Here is a 19,073-nt window from a genome sequence, read left to right on the forward strand (position 1 = left end):
GGCATTTGCGCTATTTGGTAGCTCTGCGAAAGGGAATTAAATATGTTCCTCCTGCTCGAATCCTGATTCTGCTGTACTTCTCCTTTTCTCGTTCAATAATATTCATAATGTAATTGTTACAGCTTCACGCCGATAGATGGCATATCTATCAAGTAAGACGCTTTTGTTAATTGTTATTATATCAAAAAAGTTTAGTGTAAGAACTATTCTGTGACCTAGAAGTGGCACCTAATTGTGAGATGTGTCCTAATCTGTAACAGTCTACTTGAAGGGGCATAAAAATGTGCCAGAAAGTAAAATGGTGTTCACCAAACAGGAATAAGTTTTATTTGAAGAAATTACAGTAATAATAGACATTTGATGAAACACATTATTCAATTATATGAATTAAATATGCTCTTCCAAATCGAATCCTCATTTTGCTATACTTCTCTTTCCTCATTCTTGAAGCATAATTTGAAATGCTAAAATATTTAATTATAAGACAACATTTTCATAATATTCTATACTCAACCCCCTTCCAAGTAGTTTCTTTAACACTTGGAAAGTTTAAATAAAAATAAAAAGAATTAAATAAAGAATACTGTAGCTAATGGTATTCAGGAAAACGCTATTCTGAAAACATTGACCAGTTTTTTTAATTTTTTTCAGATACATAATTGTTTGCTTCCCAACAATTACAGATGATAGATAAAATTTCATCAGCGATTTAAATTAATTATTTCCTTATTTAAAAATCATTGAATCAAGAAATATTTTGTGTGAATGTCTGACCTGCAAGCAAAAGCAAAATCCATTCAGAGAAATTTTGTCTGTTTAAGTATTGGAATACAAGTCTGTCCGTTTGAGTATTTGAATACAAGTCTACATATTCGAGTACTCGAATACAAGTCAACATATTCGAGTACTCGAATACAAGTCTGTATATTTGTGTATTCGAATACAAGTAATTATAAAACGGAAACAGATTGGGAAATAAAATTTTTTACACGTCAAAAATAAGGATAACTTCCGAATTTTTAATCAAATACGCCGAATGGTTTACCCTCTGTCAGTTTGTTCTTTCGCACGCATGTAAACGCAATAACTTATACGCGCACTGATTTAAACCAATGAAATTCGGTAAGCCACTTAGTGATCACATCTGAAGTTTTGTATCGCTTTTTAGTGCCAATTGTCTAGAAAAAGGTGTTTGAAATACAACTGAATGTATTCTGTAAAAATGTTCGATTCCCTCCAAGTATCTATATATTGTAGCTATCGTTCAAATTGTCATACAAGTTACTCGACGTCTCACTCATAGTCTGTAATTTTATTTAAAGGAAGGGTTCAAGGAGTTTATTGCAGAGTATGCGAAAAAGTTACAGGAAGGCAATTCCCTTTGGTATTTCTAGAGGTTGTTTTTGATGGAGGTCTGCAAAAATATTTCCGAAGACGTTGCATTAGATCCATTTGTAATAAGCAATATTTCTTTCAGGAATCTAATAGAAATTAATAATTATGAACTTTTTAATTCTATAAAGGAAATTTTCGCGAGACGTTCACTAAATCAACAGACAAATAAGCTAATCAAACACAGAAGCGAGCACTCATTAAAAATCAAAACCCTAACTAAACCATATGCACTTCTAGTGAAAGCAGAAAAATAAAAGATGAAACTAATCGCAGTTATCCGCGGAGAGCATTTGCCATTATCAAAACCCTTAATCCTTTTGACTATTCCTAGGGCACGAATAAGGAAAGGGGATACTTGCAATTCACACAAAGAAAACGATGAGCAAGTAATTCCAACGACCCTCGTTGAAACGCATTGCTTCGCATTCGAAGTGGGCCCTGGCCTATCTCCCATTCCCAGGGCCTTTATCTCTTGAAAAGCCCTGTTTTCCGTCACAGGCAAGGTTTGATTTACTCAAGGGCTCCAATGTCCTTAATAATGTCAGCGAAAACACTTCCTGTAGATTAGATAAACCAACGACATTTCCGTAATGGAGTGAATAACAAGAGAGAAGGAGTGGAACAGAAGAAATACATTGAGGAAAAGCGGTTTTTGTTCTTTCCTTTTGCTACTTTAAGTAACTGTGTGTATCGGAAAACTTTGGTGACACAGACACTAGAGATGGTTGGTTCTTTTTTTCATTTCTTTGTGCAATATATGTTTGTTGTCTTTTGTCGCCTAACACGTCTTGTTTTGTATGCAGTTAATTCTTTAACTGGTATTTGTACACATTTTTACAGGTTTTTTACTTACAAAGATGAAGAATAGGTTGTGGCATAATTTGCAACAACAAGCTAAATCTGTAATGAATTTTTAGAAAATGCTATCTGTTCAAGGAATTAGCAGATGTGTATCCAGTATTGTTGGTTGAATAGTTTATCACCAGAATGAATGTCATTCTGATCTTTTTATAGAATAACTTTATATGGCAGTAAAGACAAACATGGTAGAATCGCCTTTTCCAACAATTCTTTTGTAAATGCATATAATACAAACTTAATTTTTAAATGTTAATTAAATGATAATCTGATGCACAAATCAAAGTGAAATAAGAGAAGTAGATAATTGACAAATTAAGCCAGCCGATGTGAATCCAGAATTGTCGATTTAATAGCTGATCACCAGAATGAATGTCATTCTGATCTTCGTAAAGCATGTCTTTGAATGGCACTGAAGATACATTTTATAGAATTGCCATCTCCAACAAGTTTTTTTTGTGAATATTTATAATACAAACGAATTTTTAAATGTCATTCAATTGATAATTTGATGAATAATCAAAGTGAAATAAGTGAAGGAGATAACCATAAACGCCCACTACTAAGGCACATGGATAAATCTGATTGACAGGACCACTGCAACAGCAACACTGGTGGGAATTAGATTGAACACTAGGGGCCATCACCGGCCACGGTACAACTCTTCCCCTGGGAAGCACGTGCAGTCATCGGTAGGGGATAGCCAACCCCCACCATTTATGTACCCACCCAAATAGCGAGAAGCAACTATCAAGCCAGAAGCTTCTCATCTTCATTTCTAAAATACCCTTCCGGTGGGAGGAGGGAATCTCCATCACTCCTCCCACCGAGAATTCTTTGTGACTTATTTTCAATATTTTAGTGAGCATATTTATTCTACAGAGTCTGCAGAGTTATAAAAAAAGGCGTCAATTACATGAAATCAAAACTATTTACATGATAAAATGATGCCAAGTTTAAATCCAAAGCGCTGGAAAAAAAGAAAGAATATATTTTCTGGAATTTTCTCTCATAATCTATAGTATATAATTATTTTATTTTTATGAAACTTCAATTTGGCCATTCTATTGTAAGAGGGCTAGCATATAGTTTCATACAGTCGCCTAGAATTTGTAAAAATAAGAATTTATCAACAGGCGGTAAAACCGGATTTTAAGAATATACTAATAAAATTTATCGATAAAATAAGCTCCTTATCCAAAATTAACGATTCTTTATCTAAAGGTTATAAATTTTACTTTTAAGCATAGCAATTTGTTTATATGTTTTTATTGATTTCTAACTTGGATGAAGCAAAAACAATCGCTAACTCTAGATTAAAAAATGAAAATATTTTTCTATTCTATAAGGTAAATTGTGCTCCGTTACAGACAAAAGACAAGGAAGGTGACAATTAACTGTTAATCAATTTATTAATGAAATTATCATTGCTAGATTATTATTATCTGTTATGACTGTTCGTTAGAACGAAAGAAAAGTTCAACTGATTTAATTACATCAACGGATTAATTTACATTTAAATAAAAATGCTATTAATATGCCTTGAAAACTTTTACTTTTCGCATTTATTGTAACCGCCTAAAAACGCCTGAGGGTTTTATTTTGTGGCAATATTTTCTCCCAATTTATAATGAATCAGTTCCTAGTATGCATTATGTTATACAATGCTGTTATAGCAATGAGCACAGACTTTATGCAGTAAACCAAATGCAATATTCAGAAGATTCAGTGGAGTAAAAAATTCTGTTTACATATTTATTTCTATGAAAAGCAGGGAATATATTTTATATAGAACTGAAGAAAATCTTTCAGTTTTCTGAAGCAGAAAGTGTTGCCGAATATAGAGACAAAAATAAAATAAATGCATTAGTTTAGAGGAACAAAATCTGAAAAGATTTCGAATATGGGTTCTGCACTTCGTACAGAAATCTCAATATCCACAGCGAGTGCATGTTCTTTCATTCTTTAAAATAACATTTTGAATTTTTTCCTCTCTTATAGTAGTTTATATGTGAATCTGCATTATAAATAAGGGCAGAGTATAGTAATTTTTGAAATATATATAAAAAATATCCTTAAGAAAAGTAATTAATGCTGATACTGGTTTATTACATTCTCATATACGCAATATAGAAAACGTTTCATCATCATCATCAGAAAAAGCCTCGAGTTAGAAAGTATATAGAATATAGTTTCAGGCATCCCGGAATCCGAAAAATATATTTTTGGCATTATGTTTATCTATCTATTGGTCTGTACTAAGATTACAACAAAACCATAATTTTAGCTGTATGGTTAAAATTACGATCGAATTTACACATTTCTAACAAATTTTGACCGATATCCATTCAGAAAAAGTTTGTCTGTCTAGCCGTTCAGTAAAAGTGAATTGAGTAACTTCAAAACACTAAGAGCTAAAGAAGAAAAAAATTAGCAGACAGGTTTACTTTAAAATACAGATATTTGCCAAATTTGTTACTAAATATGTTAAACGGTTGATCGTCCGTGGAACTTTAATTTTCCTTGAAAATTTATCATCCTCGTTTGTCTGTTTTAGAAATATATAAACTATAAAATCTCAATGATTTAATTATATCAAATTTGGTATGGGATTTTATGAATACAGTTGCAGTTTTGTAGCAAATTTTTATTCCAATTGGCCGTGAAAAACGCGTCTAAAACACAAAGGGAATTTCGTATACTATTAACCGTATGCCAGGGATGAATTGCCAAATATCCTGGCCAAGCAATACCCGATAGATTAAGTAAAAATGCTATATTCACGCCAAAAGTTAATATTTCGTAAATATTGTACGCCAGTTCCATGTAAGGCGCTCTGTGGAATAAAAGCTTTATTAGAGAGTATTCGAGAAACTTTTGGGGAGACCATTAACATTGGCTCCATAAGCAACAATCAATCTGACACGATGTGATATTTTTATGGGTGCCGTTCCCTTAAAAAGCTTCAGGAGAAAAGAAAACCTAGCCAGACATTTTCTATTAGTATAGTCTTTTTCCCCTCATGAGTTTTTTAGAAGGAGAGAAATAGAAATTTGTCTTCAGTACATATTCAATTCTTTCACAAGAACCAGAAAAAAATGCAAGAAAGTGAATACTAAATTCATCGAAATGCGTTCCAGTTAAAAGCACGCCAATTGTAAATCATTCCGCGAATACAAATTACTTAGACATTCCCATGAATTTATTCAGTAAGTCAAGAATACTATAAGTAATAGAGTGTGACTTGGAAAATATGGAGTAAGTTTTCAAACGTAAGAGGATATGGAAAAGTGAAAGTGGTATTCAAACATTTCGAGCAGACTGCGCATTTTGATGAATAAAGAAAAATGAAAAAAAGGTTAATATCAGGGTTTTGTATGAGCTATGAAGTTATAAAAAAAACAAAAATAAATTCATTTCAGAAATTCCACTCGAAATAAATTATGGTAGGACATTTATAAAAATATGTTTGTACTTTTGAAGGATTATTTTTCCTTATTAAATAGTTTTATTTTAGTTTGTTATTTACTTTTTGTATATGTATTATATGTAAAATATCAATTGACTATAATTAATATAATCAATTAATATAACTTACATAAATTAATAATAATATTCAAACTAAACCAGAGTCATTCATCTCCATGCTTACATCTACTGCCAACAACTCCCATTTGCACGGATGGACAATTTTATCCCTCATTGACAAGACATTATATTTTTTATTATTCAGCTTGCTTAAATGCTTAGATGGATTCATTTAAATCTTCAAAACTTTATTTATTATTTGAATCAAACGTTAAGTCATGTCTGATTCACTATGAGTTGAATCAAATCTTATTAGTAGTATATTAAGTTAAAAACTTTTAAATTTAACGCTAGACATTTAAACACTTGTTTCAGAAATTACTAAATTAAGTCATTGGTATCGTGATTCTAGTATTTAGTTCATGAAGAATGTAATGAAAAACAAGTAAAAGATTCTGTAATCACGAAACAAGTGAAGTTAAATAAAAGTTTGCTAAAACATGCTATTGAATTTTATCCCAAATATACATTACATGTTGAAGTTAATTCTGTTGGAAGTATTACAATGAAGTTTGACCAGACTTATTCCAACTAAATTTATGTAAATATCAAATTAGCACTGTATGGAAAATTATGGCTTATTTACATCTCCATATGGAGACATTTTGCTTTATCAAATATCCTAAACTATTATTAAAGTTTCCAAACTAATCTATAAATTTTGATTACATTGTTCCAATTAAAATATACAAAACATTAACTTTTTTAGTTTTGATATATTTCTTTTAAGCAAAAAGTAACGTTTTAATGGGCAAATTGCGGATAATTCGTAAAACACGATAGAAGAAATAGCTAAACTTATTTGAGAAAAAAATTAAAGATCTCTATGAAAAAAATTAAAAATTAAATTATTAAAATATATAATTTGATATTCTCTACGGATTTGTTACTCTACTCATTCAATATCCTGGTAAAAAAAAAGAAAAACAAAACAATATTTAGAATTATTTTTTATCATTAAACATTTTTTTACAGTTGTTCTTATACAATAATAAATTACCAGAATCAAATGTTGTAATTTTAGTCATTCCTTTATAACTATATGTTCTATGTATAAATGGGACTCATTCTGGATTAAATACATTTTTAAAAAATATTTTATTAATGTCCATATATATTGAAAAAAAATATTAATTAAAAATAACCAGCCTTGCATAAAGCAGTTAAATTTATCTGATAAATTTATTGACTTTTTAGATGCTAAATTCAGACTCAGGCTCAAATGTATCCAAAAATGTATGATTTCAACATCTGATATTTTTATAGCTCTAATGAGATCACATTTTCAATCATGAAAGTGAGTGGAATTATAAACCAGAGAAATTTCAGCCATCCGAAGTGTTAACCAGGCTTCATACTTAATCGTATTTCCTCAATTAGTATAATGAGAAGCCATGTAATAGTATACAGTTTCGAGAGATCCGTTCTGCAGGAATTTCGGGAATGTTATTGAATAGCTTCATATGTAATATAACTTTATCTCGAATTTTAATGAACTTATGTCTCATTCGTAGGACGATCCATTATCATAACTAATTTTAGAAGACTGCGGGCAGATTTCATTAACAGGTATTTTAATATGTTAATTATTTCACTAAATTTGCATATGGAAATAACTTAACTTGGAAATTTTAGAATCAATCCCATTTCAAATTCTAAATGACTAATGATCTTTGTCGTCACATATTAGATGTGGATAAGGCCTCAATTGGAAGGTAAATAAAGGTATAAAATTTAGCAATTATATGAAGTAATAAAAGAAATGTTAATTTAATAAAATTTAATAAAAGTAATTTTAAATTATTATTTGAGAGGCTATACAATTAATAAATTGAAGTTAATTAAAAATGTGTATATAATATAATGTTCTCATGATGATTCTTTTATGTATTTATCAGAAAAAAAAAATATGTTACTATTGACTTTATGACTTCTAAATGCAGTATTCTCAAACATATTTTATCAATGTAATAAAAAAATAACATAAAAGAATTTAAAAGGAGCAGCTAAAATTGAACCCTTTGCACCATGAAAAGTAATTCGATGCAAAATTCTTTACCTAATACAAGGGCTTGTTTATTGTTAAATATAAATATATATATATTAGTTCAAACCAGTAATTTTTGCTTTCCAGCATGGTTAGTTCTGTCATCGGAAAAACTGATTTACAATTATCTGTATTAGATCCTGCTCGGGTGCCGAGACAGTAACCCCAGAGTTTGGCGATCAAATTGGTGACGGATTTGACGACAAAATGGATAATGCTGAACACTTCGAGAATTTTTAACTATACATCCAATAGGAACTGAGATATACCTGATTGGCCCAGAAGGTTCAAGGCCCGCCTCCCGGGAACTATAAAAGAACGGTAGTCTCAAGCTGCAATATTTGTCTCCAGCCATGGAAGGGACGGACGTTGTGAGAGTAGAAGCTCTAGCAATGTTTCTGATGATAGAGTAGTGATTTGTTCCGTTTGCGGAACGTCAACTGAGATCATTAGGGGAAGATGCACACTTTGCGAGGCACCAATACCAGGTGAAAACTGGGATCCACTCTTTCCAATGCGAAAAACTAAAAAACAAGAAAGCTGGGATGACAGAAAGGTTGATGATAACTACCCAAATTTTGAGATTAACCTAGTTTAACCAGTACTTAAAGAAATGGAAATAGACAACTCACCCCAAGAAAACCGCATAACAAACAATACCAATAATGACAATTTCCAACTCGTAAACCCAAAAAAAAGCGCCAAAGATTAGGAAAACAGATGAAAGCCCTGTTATCATGGATACTTCAGATATGAAATCCTGAACCAAAATCAAGAAAACCAAGAAAAACTCAACAATAGACCTGCTCCTATTAATCTTAAACTATCAAGCAACTATAATATCACCCTGCAAGAAATACACAAGAAATACCCTCTAACAGAAAATAGACTTGTTAAAAATATGACTGCCATTCAACCAGCAAACGAAGACAAAAGAAATAGGATTGTTGAACTTCTAACCGTGAGAAAAGAAGAATTTGTATTATCTGAAAATTATGAAGACATGCCATTAAAAGTTATATTGAAATGACTCCCCATAAACACAGAGAAAGAAGAAATTGTCAAAAAACTGGAAGAGAGAAAATATAACATAATCAGAATTTCTGAACTAAAAAATTACAAGATGAAGACTCTGTATCTCATATTCCTGCTAGAAAGCAAAAAATCAAGAAACGTACTTAACATCTATAATGAAAAAAACCTTCTACATCTAGGAATAAAATTTGAAAGTTACCGAAGTAAAACAACAGCAACAATCTATTACAACTGTGCTGGATTCCATCACTCAGTCACAAACTGCAGAATAGCACCTAAATGTATCAAGTGTGGTGGTGCACACCAAACCAGGAGCTACAATATCACCGAAAAAATCCAAGACCCAGTATGTGTAAACTGCAAAGAAACCGGTCATACATCTGCATGGAAAGGTTGTATTAAATTCCCCAAATTAACAACAATCAACGGAAGACCCACCTACGCAGAGATAACCAGAAAACATCAGAGAAATCAAGTCCCTCAACCCGTCCCCCCACCTCAAAAGCAGAACGTGACTCCAACTTTGACTGCTATTGAAGACTTCCCCTCCATTCTGGAAACCTTGGAAATACTAAAAGAAATCAAAGAAATACTCAAAGAATTCCCAAAATTAATTGAAGCTGCAAAACTTGCAAAGAAAACGGTTAATAAGGAAGAGAAAAAGCTTATAATTCTCAATGCTCTGATGGACTAAATCCCCTCAAAACTAAAGAGATCTCACTGCAATAACCCAGCTTCCTGATTGGTTACTTGCGAACAATAGTTTATCCTTCATCTTCCCATGGAAACCTTCATGCATCACCCCTCCATACTGGACATACTGCTCCTCCCCGGAAATACTGCTATCATATTGGCTCCGACATCTCTCCCACTCTCCCTCACCTGCTACGCGAAATTTCTCCAGAAGATTCAGTTCAGTGCTTTTCCTACCACCATCACCAGCTGATGTTAACAACTCATATCAGTTTATGTTAAGTCATGTCTAATCAATAGCAAAGTTTGGAGGAGGCCCATCTTGGGCGGTTACTCCGTCAAACATTGTCATCTAAGCTGCAATGAACCAGATCGGAAGCGGGATCGTAGACAAGTAACGATTTTTCAAGAAGATAGCGGAGCAACGGCGAGCAAGTGTAGGGCCCAAGCTATTGCTGAAATGAGCTATGTGCCGAGCCCTGTTGTCTATTGTGGGAGCAGCATCAAGTTTTGAGTGGAGTAGCCATTTGTCGGGTAGTGAGTAGGCAGTAGGATACAGCTAAAATGAGGAGGCAGTGGGGAATTTCAGCCGTTTCGAGAGACCGTAGAGCGAAGCTCCGAGGATTCATTCTAATGCTCAATTCTGACTGGCCGCTTTGCGTGCTGTGGTCGAATACTACTTGTGGGTTACTGTGTGTTGTAGTGTGCTTTTGTGTGTTCGTCTCGGCTGTATAGAATTGTCGTCTTTGTATTTGTCTTGTCTATGGACTCGTGTTCTTCTTGTAAATAAATGTCGCCGTTGTTTTCTACTGATGCCTGTTGATTGTGTTTTCACACCATACACCCACTACAAGCGAAACCGGGGATCCGTAACCATATATATATTTATAATTGTTTCCGATGAATTTCAACAAAAAGTTAATCTACATTTTTTTTACTATTCTATAGGTATTTTTTACAAACAAAATTGAAAAAATAAATAAATAAATAGTCAAAATGATGCACCGGTCTTGAATGGTGACCATGAGTCACCTCTCGAGTGCAAAGGGTTAAAATTGCTATTACTGTTATTGTAACAGTAAAGAAATAGTAGAAGAAACAGGATTCACTTCAGTGCAGGATGTATGCAATTTATATGTTTTTTTTTGTTGTTTTTATTCAATATTTTCCGAAATATAGAAAACAAAATTTTTCGTAATGAATGGTAAAAATGTATATAGTATTTGAAATAATAAGGAAAATCAATGATTCGGACTCCAATCATCAATAGTTTACTCTCACTAATTTGTTGTTTTAAATGAAAGTTTATAATACACAATCAGTATTTAAATGATACCATCCAGCCATCATCTCCTTGTTTCAATAAAAAATACAAAATTATAACTTAGCTGTACATTCTCTAATTTGAAAAACCACGAACAGAGTGCTCCAGCAACAACCTCTGTATTGATTTTCGAAATTTTCTATTTTTTAATGAGAGTCTTTGGCCACCTAGATACATCGACAATGATATACTTCATCCCACACTCTTCTAAAGTTTTAAGATATATCCCCAAATAAAACATTGAGAGTATACCCAATCTTAAGTGTATTCATTCGCCAAATGCTAACACTAGAGCTTCATTAATTTTTAATAATTACTTCATTAATTTTACTCTCCAGTTTGCAGACATTTCTAAAGCAATAATAATGCTCTATATTCATTATTAAATTTTCATCTAAAATAGTTCTTTTTTTCCCCATAAGTTGTCGTTTCTCTAAATTGTTTCATATGACTAACTTAACACTATTTATATGATTGGTTATGTCTAGTTATCGCAGGCGAGTATTGTCAATTTATTTTTATTTTGTGTTTATTATTATTATGTTATTTATTAATCATTTTGCTTCAGGACCATTACAACTACAGTACCAATAAATTCTTACGATTTTATTCTCCTCTCCGAATTAACATTTCTCTATTCTAGTTATTTTATCTTAGATCCTTTCATTTTCTGTGTTATTTAGTCATTCCATTTAAAATGACGCCTTTACAGCTAATGATGTAATTTAGTAACAGAAATTCTTCGGCACTCCAGAGAATCCAAGTACAAATTATTAGAAAAGAGAAAGGAAGGCACTTCTGTTAATTCAGCAAATTCTATTTTATTGAGTTTTTTATTAATTATAACCCGAAAATTTATATATTTTTTAAAAAATGTCTGCAGTATGTTTGTTTGTTTACTTTTGTGTTGAAAGTTCATTGAAAGTTTTGCGTAATCGTATAAAAAAAATCAGGATTAACTTTGGAGGATTCCCAGAACAAATGAGGGTGATAGTGACTTGTAATATTGAGAAAACAGTGTTCCATAGAATTTTGTTACATGCACATCAAAAAATACTATGCATCAGAATTATCAAGACGAAGCGGCTAACCCAACCGCAAAGGAAACATACCTTGTATTAAGTTTTTATGGCATGCTATGCGAACAATTTCGGAATTTCTCAAAATACAATATGCGTACTATTTCGGTGATAGGCATGAATTTGAAGTTGAAATATTGCACTGTCACTAGATGTTGATTACAAGTCAAAGCAGTTAAAGATTCTTTCCAAACTTTACCTAAACCAATTCTCTAAAACTTTATCATCCATCAATGCATTTTCGCTCTATAATAAAACCCAGCCATAAAAATTGCACAATAGGAATCACCGCGATGAAATGAAGTCATCTAAGTCCCATTGTATATGACATATATAAAGACTTATAGTGCATAGGCATATAAGGAAAATTTTCAATAATAATAAATAAGAGTAGAATTTTTTCCAGTTTCAAAATATTTACGTAGCTTTTACATCTAATAAAAATTCTTCAGCACATATAAAATATTTATGAAAATAATTTCATCTGGAAATTTTATTATGATTCCTTAAGATCAAATGAAAAAAAAAACATTAATAAGTACAGTTGTTATAAATGTTCATTTGTGTTAAACATGATAACCGATAGCTCCATGGAAAGGTGTTCATATTCAAATGGTAAGAATAATTATTTTCTTCTACATTATTACATATTATACAACATAATTTGAAATTATATCTAATGAAATTAATTATACGTGTATTGCACAGATAAATCTAATATTTACAGGATGTAATTTATTTTGTGACAAATCTCATACTTTTTAATCTCTTATCCGATCAAGAAAAAGTTATTAGCTAATTACCGATTTTAATACACATTATACTCACAAAAGCGAAAATTAATTGCTAATATTTCGTAAAAATACATACATTTGCTACGCTAGAAGAATCCATCTATGCAATCTTGAAAAACTATTTTACAGCTGATTTTACATCCAATTTCATAGAATTTCCTTTTTTATTACATGTATGATAAGCATGGTAATAATTTGGAGAAGAATAGCAAGACACAAATTCAAACATAGATTTTAGTAGGTCATAGTTTTGCTTTCAAAATGTGCCAAAAAAGAGTTTTGTCAAAACCTCCCATGGACAAGTTAATAAAGCAGATGAAACAGAGCTTCACGACTAACGGCACGTCTGTCCTTCGAAATATCCCCCAGCACTGTTAACACAGCGTTCCTAGGGTCTTCGGGGATCATGGAAGGACCTGGCTAATGTCCGACTTGGGAATTTGTTTCGTATTCTTTGCAGCAGATAGAATATCCTTGACTATCTTATCTCAAAGGAATTTTAGCATTGTTTACGCCTTAGAAAAAAAGAAGAAAATCCCCTGAAGGATGTTGGGAGAGGGCAGGGGGTTTGGATTCTCTATAGTCATCTGTTTTGAAAGAAATCTGCTTATTCTTAACTTCCACGTCCAAGACCCTTTCGACATCATATCCAAAATGAACCACATTTGTGAAAGGAATAAAATCGTCTTCTTTGATAAAAAAGAGGAATTAAAGAAAATATTTTTTTAAAGATCAAGCTAAAGGACCGTTCCAGACAAATATGAATTCTATTTCTTGGAAGATATTGATGTGGTCTGATTCGAAGAGTATATTACAACAGCTTGTGTCAAACAAATTATATAGTTTAAACCTAAGAAGTTGAATATAAAAATAATATATCTGACACAGTTTAAATAGGACAAAGGATAAATTTATACTAATGCAAATAAGATTCAGACTAGAAATCGTTGATTTTAAATACTTATTTTCTTAAAAGATTAGAACATTGAAAGCAGATAATATATATTGTGAATCATAATAATCTAAATCTGATGAAATATTTACCTTTAGCTCCTTGATGATATAAATATCTTCAAAGAGAGATCATAAGACTTCAATCTTCCTTGTATATTGTTGTTCAGCCTTTTCAAGATTTCACCTAAAATCAAACCAAGTAAACCAAATAAATTTTCTTTTACTATAAATTATAAAAGAAAATATTAATCCCAAATTCTAATGTGGAGGCAATTCAGTACTTCGAATTGCTATTGAGACTGCCGTTTACAAGCTGTGGCCCTAGCAAAGCAATTTTTGGCTGTTTACTTGTTTAGATATTTGTATTTAAAGCAAAAGTAAAGGTTAAAAGTACAATGATTCAATAAAATAATTCTCCATTTCCGATATCACAAAAAAGCGATTTAGCAGGCCTGTCTTACATTTTGACGATCATCAATAGATGTTTCATTTAAAAAATAAAATAAAATAAAGCTTATTATTGTGTCACAAATGGAGTTCAGACACTAACCATTAATTTTATATACTTTTTATGCATCTTTTATGCATCTTTTTATGTATCATTTTTTATGTACTTTTTTTTTATTTTTCCGCTTTTGGCGTTGTAGAAGTTAACAGTTTTACTCGCAGTGCGATCATACACTTTATGTTTCAGACAGCCGGCGTCCTGGCGTCTTCCCTATGACCTGGGCGTCTTGGGTTCGAGTCTCGGTTCGGGTATGGTTGTTCTTCATATGTTCTATCTGTGAGATGTGTGAATGTGTCACCCTGTAAAAAGGGGTGTTTGCAAGCGAATGTGATGCGTGAGCAGATAAGACGTACTCTTGGCCCTAGTTGGCGCTACTAAAACAAGAGACGCTCCCTTGGCTTAAAATCGCTGACTTCTTGAGCGAGCTTGTCCATGGCAAGTGTCATTATAAACAACAACATGTTTCAGACAAAAGAGAGAATCTATTCAAAGTTAAACCTATTAATGAACAATTAATAACTTCGAAACATCAAATGTTATTGCTATTGTTGTCTACAAGCTGTCTTAGGCACTATCAGAACGTTTTTTAAAGGTGTGTTTGATGTATAGAGGTGCAGGTTCAGTTTTAGGTATCTACATTTAGTGCAAACATAACTGTTAAAACCTGCTCTATATAATAATAAAGTAATCTTCCATTATCCTCCATTTCCGGTCTCATCCATCAAAAAGCGACTTAGCAAGTCTGCCTTACATGTTGGCGATCATCAGTAGATGTTCAATTGAAAAAAAAATATTATTATCTACAGCAGTTACCAATAGAACTCGGACATCCATCATTAATTATATATATTTTTATGTGGCTTTAAATAGATTTTTTTCCATTTGTTTGGCTTTTGACGTTGTTTAAGTTCAAAGTTTTACCCGCAGACATTGCGATCCTGCACTTTGTACATCAGATAAAAAACAATCTAATCAGAGTTAAACATATTAATGAACAACGAAACGAGATAGAAATCTTTAAATAGCATAATGCATTAGCATAATCTATTCAAAGTTAAACCTATTAATGAACAATTAATAACTTCGAAACATCAAATGTTATTGCTATTGTTGTCTACAAGCTGTCTTAGGCACTATCAGAACGTTTTTTAAAGGTGTGTTTGATGTATAGAGGTGCAGGTTCAGTTTTAGGTATCTACATTTAGTGCAAACATAACTGTTAAAACCTGCTCTATATAATAATAAAGTAATCTTCCATTATCCTCCATTTCCGGTCTCATCCATCAAAAAGCGACTTAGCAAGTCTGCCTTACATGTTGGCGATCATCAGTAGATGTTCAATTGAAAAAAAAATATTATTATCTACAGCAGTTACCAATAGAACTCGGACATCCATCATTAATTATATATATTTTTATGTGGCTTTAAATAGATTTTTTTCCATTTGTTTGGCTTTTGACGTTGTTTAAGTTCAAAGTTTTACCCGCAGACATTGCGATCCTGCACTTTGTACATCAGATAAAAAACAATCTAATCAGAGTTAAACATATTAATGAACAACGAAACGAGATAGAAATCTTTAAATAGCATAATGCATTAGTTGCAATGAAAATGTCTTCATTATTAAAGGATATTTTTTTAAAATCTGTGTTATAGTTTATTATTTTAATTGCTGGGAGAATTATAATTCTGAATCGTAATTATTTCTGAATAATTAGGATTATGAGAAATAATTAACCATCGTAATAATTTCCTTAAAACAAGCGGTGTTCAAACCATCGATAGTCAGCTTTGCCGGACATATGTCTCCTACTATATGTAATATATATGAAATGAAATTTTTATCCAGCATTTGTCTTTTCCCTACATAAAAATATATTATACATAATTAAAAAATTTCCCAAAAGTTCATATCAGTGCTAAATAATATGTTTTAATAAAATTTATAGTTTCTCACATTGGACGCACATGCTGCATTGAATGAAGACTCCCAACATTAAAAAGGAGGAAGCGTTTTTTTTTTTTTCTTTTTTGAAATCCTCCAGTCTTGAAAGAAGCTAAAGACATATCGTAAAAGAAAAGGAAAGAGTTTTCTCATTGTATATGTCATGTCCAGAACCGTTGAGATAGGCTGGTCCAAACTAGCATCCTGACTTCCTGACAAATTGCTTTTATTTTTCCTTGGGGAAAAATCACAACTCACAAAGAAGTCGGATTTTTATCTTCTGTTTGAACGGGAAATATATTTTCTGTTATAAGCTATAACGTAACCTTTTTTTATATTTATATATGGGTAGGATATTTTCGATATTCAATGCGGAAATGACGTTTTCAAATGTACTTCTTTTCTTCTATCTGTTATTTTATAAAGCAGTTAAAGTATTATTGTATTCAGTAAAGATTGGGTGAAGGGTTGAGAATATCAGTTCAGGAATTAATTATTTATCCCATTCATTTTATTTCATTTAAGGCTAAATTTTGTTCTTAGAAATGAAAAAAAAATGTATTTTAAAATCAAATAAATAAATATAGATTTATAATTTTGAACAATTTCACCTTGAATAGAAAATAAAATTAATACATTAGTTTAAATATTCTTTTTCTTTTAACAAAGGAAAAAAAAACCGAAACATAATTTTTTTGGTCGATCTTGCTAACAAATTTTATTAACATATTTGCCGGCGTCCTGGCATAGGGGTAGCGCTTCTTCCCCGTGATCTGGGCGTCCTGGGTTCGAGTCCCGGTTCGGGCATTTTTGTTGTTCTATCTGTGAGATGTGTGAATGTGCCCCCCTGTAAAAAAGCTCTGTGCAAGTGAAGATGATGCGTGAGTAGCTAAGACGTACTCTTGACCCTAGTTGGCGCTACTAAACAAGAGACTCTCCCTTGGCTTAAAATCGCTGTCATCGTCAGTGAGCTTGTCCATGGAAATTGCCATTAGAAACAACAACAACATTAACATATTTTCTTACCAAACAATGCGCTAGACTAAAATGCCTATGTTTTATAATTTTCATATTAAATTACTGATTATTAATTCTTTCACACATATTTAAAACAAAAACAAAATGATCGTTAAAATAAATTAAAATAAACAGGATCATTTACAATTTTAAAAGTATTAACCCCACTTTGTTTATGGAAGTCCAAATTTGGAAGTTGCTGTTATGCATCAGGTTTGTCCGAATAAAGCTTCCAGCAATTTGCTGATAAAGAGGCTCAATTAGGCTATTCAATATTCTATTTGTAGAAAATATTTGCCTTCCAATTTTTGACTATGTAACATTTAGCCTTCAAGGATCATTTAGTTCATTGGCAAAGTTCGAAGTGCATAAGTGGAACTGCAAACTCCCGAAACTGCTCTGACTATTTAACTCTCATTCTGCACTATTACTTGAAATGACAAGAGATTTAATGCCCAGCGAATCAAATCCGAAAGTAAGCATTCTACAGGTTAGTAAGCACATCTTCCTACCATTATTATGATGCAACCAAATGGATAAAATTCGTCTTGCGATTACAGAAACTCTTTTTCTACGGTAAGTATTTACTCAATGAGCTCATTAACTAGTAAAAAAAAAAGAAAAAAATAAATTAACTGGTGGATTGTAATGGTCAATCTTATTGGCCTATTGTGTTATATGAGTTCCAATGGCGAATATGGTATTTAAAAGAAGATTATTGGTCACTTATGGTGAAAAGAGGTGCCACGCATATCGGGACGATTTTTTTGCAGAATCCTTAACGACGAGTTACGCATGTCAGCAGGCAATTGTTACAGAAGCTAAAACGACGTCCGTGATTCGTCGATTGAGATTGTTTGCCGGGCAACAGTTTATATGAACACAGTCATAAGTCGGAAATTAATTTACTTAGATGATATAAATCTTTTTTCTACAAGGTATCGGATACTTTGTGTGGTCTTACTGCGAGTTAGAGTGAACTATTTTGGAACGCGCACCTGAAAATGACTCGCCACAACAAGTGGTTAAAAATAGTTTAAAGTAAAAGCATTTGGGTTATGTAAGGGACTTTTTAAAATTACAATCAATTGTGGTTATATGCAATTTGGAAAAAGAAACATTTTACTCAGAAATTGAAAATAGATACTGAATATGAAGATGATTTCATCTTGTAATGATAAATGCAGTAAGACGGATTAAATGCAACAGTGCTTTATTTTACTAATGTTATATTTAACATTTATATCTGACATAGAAATATAAAATACAAAAACAGATATACAAATTCAAAAGATAAAATACTACAACCATTTTGGCATATTAGAAACAATTTTGCAACAAAACATCTATGTGATACATAACGGTTAAATAGAACTTTTCGTTGTAACAAATACATGTAAGATTTGCAGTATGTATCCTCGCTTGTTTTATCACTACATTCTTCGCATTCGTTTCAAATATAATAAACAGATAAAATATGATATAATTTGTTAAATTAATTTAACCATTGAAATTTTGCATCATCTGAAAGAAAGGGATGAAATATGATTGTGTTTCAGATTTCGTGAATTGTTTTGAAATTGAAGATAAAGTTTATACAGACAGTTATAGAAATTTTATATAAAACATAGATTATATGCATAATCAAACTACATATAAAATAAATCTACGATAATAACTAATAGGAATTTCTATAAAAAAAAAGAAAGGAAAGGGAAAAGGGGTTAAAAGAGGATATTCACAAATATTATTCAATGCTATAAATATTAATATAAATTGCATATCAATATTAAGCAAAGAAAGTTACGACTTACCATTATAACTAACTTTTAATTA

Source organism: Argiope bruennichi, chromosome 4 (genome assembly GCF_947563725.1).
Source record: "Argiope bruennichi chromosome 4, qqArgBrue1.1, whole genome shotgun sequence".
NCBI lineage: Eukaryota > Metazoa > Arthropoda > Arachnida > Araneae > Araneidae > Argiope > Argiope bruennichi.